Below are 4,615 nucleotides of genomic sequence, written 5' to 3'. Positions count from 1 at the left end.
TTAAAATTCAAATATTAAAGATAAAATAAAAATTTAACTTAAGTATTAAAATTTTAAAAATACTTTATCCTAATTTTTTGAATAAAGTAGGTATGATAATAAAGAAAGTCACAAACACTTACTCCTAGTTAATTATTGTGAATCACAATTTCACAAAGATGGTGTGCAAGTATATTTTTAATTGAGCTCTTAGTTAACACTTAATTGACTCCAAAAATACGAATTTTTTTTAAAACTTAAGTAAGTATTTGGATTTCAAATCATACTTATGTATATAGAAATCTATTAATTAGTGACAAACTTTAAAAATTCATTAATTAGCGACAAACTTTTAGACAGAGCTTATATCCACAACAAATTAAGTTTTAGACTGACGAATTAAGAGATACTGTAAAAAAAAACTATTAAAAAAATCAACCACACGATGTAAAGCAAAAAACTAGATTCATCATCATCATGATTATCACTTCACTTCAAACTTGACCATAAGGATTGAACTCAACAACTAAAACCCAATTGGAAATGCATTCGATTATATATGATTTCCTCAACGTTGTATTCTTTAACCATTAAAAAAACGTCCGAGTTTTCAAGCTTTAAGAATAACGTTAGATAGAACCCAATAGTTTTAGAAGATTTCTTTGAAAGTTGATGAATAGGAAAATAATAATAAAGAATCTCCTTTTAGATTTGTGTATTATTGTTTGTGGTTTAGTGTAAAATTTAAGTATTCTCGGTCATTGTCATCTTTAATATGAAAAAAGAAAAAAGTTTTTCACTCTCAATAATTCGGAAAATACTGTTCAAATAATAGGGAAGGGGAACAGAGGATAAATAAGAGATAATAGGAAGCACAAAACAATTACCTTATAGACTCTTATATATTAATATCCACCGATTTGAATGGTTTAAAGTAGAAACTTTTCACGTGATGAATCTGCACCTCCTAAATGAACTGTAAAGTAGTTAAAAGATAACTCACCAAATAAACCCACAAGTTTAGTCTCAACTTTCAACTAAAATGCGAGTACCTTGTGCGTATGATGCGTAACAGACCTCTTTCATGCATGATGTCATATATAGTTATAATTAGACATTAGAAAAAATATGTTTCAGTGATATTTTAATGACACTTTTGTTCTTTCTATTTATAACATCTATATTTTCTTCTATTGTAAACTTAAACTAAGTTAATTTTTAGCTCATTCAATTTGATTAAAAAAATCTGTAACAATATATATATGAGAATTATGATACAAGTAAAATAAGTTATAAACTTATAATCAAGATTTAGAGTTTATAATGAAAAAAATAAATAAAAATCATCTTAAAGTGCCACTATCAAAATCATATATACCAGAACTTAAAAAAATATGAGAATTATGGTAAAAGTATAAATAACAACAACCACAACAAAAATAAAAATAAAAACAATCACTAGGTGGAGTAGCTACATAGATTAAATGACGTCATTAAACTCTATCATGTATTATGTCCAAAAAGGTCATTTACATGTAGATCTCGTTTGATCACCTCATAGATGGTCTTCCGAGATTTTTTTCTGCCTTTCACCATTTGTCTATCTTCTATCTCATCCACCCTCCTCATTAGCTGCTTTGTCGATCTTCTTTTTACATGTCCAAACTACCTGTGACGCGATTCTACGATCTTTTCCACAATAGGTGTTACTCCAACTCTCTTTTTTATATCTTCGTTCCTTATTCTATCCAGTCGCGTATAACCACTCATCTATCTCAACATCTTCGTCTCTATCCCACTTAACTTATATTTGTACTCCTATTTGGCCGCCTAACATACATTTTGCGGGTCTGATAGCAGTGCGATAGAATTTACCTTTAAGTTTTAAATGCACAATTTTATGACATATAAAATCAGACATATTCCACCATTTTAACCAACCTATTTGGATCTTATGATTTATACCATGTTTAATCTCTATAAAAGTATAAACAGCAAGACTTGAAAATAATTATGGTGATTTTATAAAACTGGAATAACTATGGTGTCGTTTTTAAAAGATATATATATATATATTTTGGCCAATTCTGTGGTGCTTATAAGTTGGTGTCTAAATTTTACCTAACTTACCTTTTATAGTAAGTTTTGATTTTTAAAAAATTATTTGTTGTTATATTTTTTAAATTAAATATTATTTTTAACCTATTTCTAATAAATAGACACTACCTTTTAGACACCATAACATTCACCATATATTTTTTAGCAATTGCATGAATTGCAAACATTTTACTTTATTAATAGTATACTATTCAGCTATTCTAACCAAAAGTTATCAGAAAATAAAATTTGTCCTCCGCATAAGAATGGAAAAAAAATTTCAATAATCTTTTGGAGACAATAAATAATCCAGTACCTAATGGATTGGATCTTGACTTTTTTCCTCTATCTTAGTTAATGAGAATTTTAAAAGTTCGGAAGGGGAAGGGGAACTAAGAAAAATCATTACCGTTAGGTGTTAGCATGGGCCATCGTCTACCATTATATATAATTCTAAATGGTAACTGTGGTTAATTATACTTTCATAAAAGTTATAAAAGGTTATTGATTATTAGGGGAATGTTGTGCATATTTCAATGACTAATGTGGCGCGGAAGTTATTGATTAGATTAATAGTTAAATTAGTTTTTGAAAGATGAAATATTTTTTAAATTTGTCTTTAATTTTTTTAATCAAATTGATTTTTTACGGATTTTGAATTAGTTCTATTTGTCATTTAGTGATTTAATTAATAATTTTTGTCAACAACTGATGATATGAAACATTGATTGATAACATACATAATGCTTGACATGTCTAATTAAACGTTAATTAGATACATTTATGAAAATTTATTAATTTTGTCTCTTTTTTTCAATTACATAAATTATATTCACAGTATATGACCTAGCGACTAAATTGATAGATTTTCATAAACATATTTGATCAGCGTTTAGTTGGATATGTTAGGTATCATGTATGTTTTCGGTTAATCTTTTACATCGTTAATCGTTGACAAAAATTATTAATAGAGTCACCAAAAGACAAATATGATTAATTCACAATCTTTGAAGGACTAATTTGATTGAAAAAAAAATTTAGAGACAAATTTAAAAAATAATCTATTTTTCAGAGACTAATTTAACTATTAATCCTTATCGATTATTAGAAAAATGTGCATATTTTAACAAATAATGTAGCCGTGAATCTACGACTGATAAAAATTTAGAAACCAATAATTGATAATGCGAGAGAAGAAGTTCAATCTATGAAAATTAAGATTTCGAACAAAATTAAGAAGTTAGTTTTTATAAAATTTATGTTCAATAATTTTTTTATTTACTATTTTAGTCTTTATAAAATATCCAATGCAGAGGCAGAAAGTTTTTTTAACAAAGGAGATAGATTCCTTTGGAAAATCTAGAATTATTCAAGTTAAGTGAAAAACAGTACAAGCACCTAAAAACATGGAGGCCTAGGGATGGGTGATACAGTTTTTTTGGAATATGATTTTTCTGTTCAAGTGGGGGTAGCAATTCTTTAAAAGAGATTGTCTATTTTAAAAAAAAGTCCATTTATATAATAACTTGAATCCTAATTAGATATTATCAACTCAGATATTGTCTATTATAGAGGTCATAGAAAAATATTTGTCAATTACAGATCAAAAAATAAGGGTACAAGAAAGGATAATTAACAAAATATCTATAGAACTAGAAGATAGGAGGCATATTAGATTCTGAGAGGATATTTGATCATAATGTCGTGATTTAAAGGTCACTTTTTCAAAAAAAAATTTCGATTTCAAATAAAAAAGACTTTGTCACAAAGTAATGTGAGTTTTGAGATGGAATAGAATAGGTGTGAAATGTTCAATATAATGGAAGCGAAAATTCTTCCAATAAAAATTGGAACAGCTAAATCGGTTTCATGTTGCTTTATAATTAGTCAAATTGATGAGAGATAAAGAAGATATTGTTATGTGAAAATTTGATAAAAATAGGTGTTTTTATTACTTATTCTTTTGTGCAGATTTTACTAATAAAAACAGTTTCGAAAGACACTAAAGCTATTCGGAGGGAATTTGTTCCTCCACGAGTTAAATTATTTGTTTAGTTTGTATTAGTGGATAGAGTTAATATAAAAGATATATTGTATAAATTAGGTGTTATTGGTTAAAATGATGATGTTTGTATGCTATGTAGGAAGGATATTGAAAGTGTATATCACATAATTGTTGCTTGTGAGTTAACTTGACACGTATGGTGTGTATGGTGTGTTTGGATCTATGATGCAAGTTACTTTTGAATCATCTCAGACAATTTAAAATAATATTTTGAAAGTTGAATATCTGTGATAATGAAAAAAGAAAACTAGAAGAAGTGGTTGACAGATTTTTTTCTATCGTATAGTGTTTGGGATAGAAATGAATCAAATGGTCTTTCAAAGTAAATCTCAGATATTGTAAAAGTTATTGATGCATTGATTTAAAACTATAAGGAGTGAATTGTTGTCAATTCGAATAGTAATTAATGACAATATTAGAGATGACATAGAAGTTAGTATTGTATTTTATTTTTTTATATTTTTGTATTATTCT

The sequence above is a fragment of the Arachis ipaensis genome, chromosome B05 (genome assembly GCF_000816755.2).
Source record: "Arachis ipaensis cultivar K30076 chromosome B05, Araip1.1, whole genome shotgun sequence".
In the NCBI taxonomy this organism is placed as follows: Eukaryota; Viridiplantae; Streptophyta; class Magnoliopsida; order Fabales; family Fabaceae; genus Arachis; species Arachis ipaensis.
Note: the sequence above shows the minus strand (reverse complement) of the source record.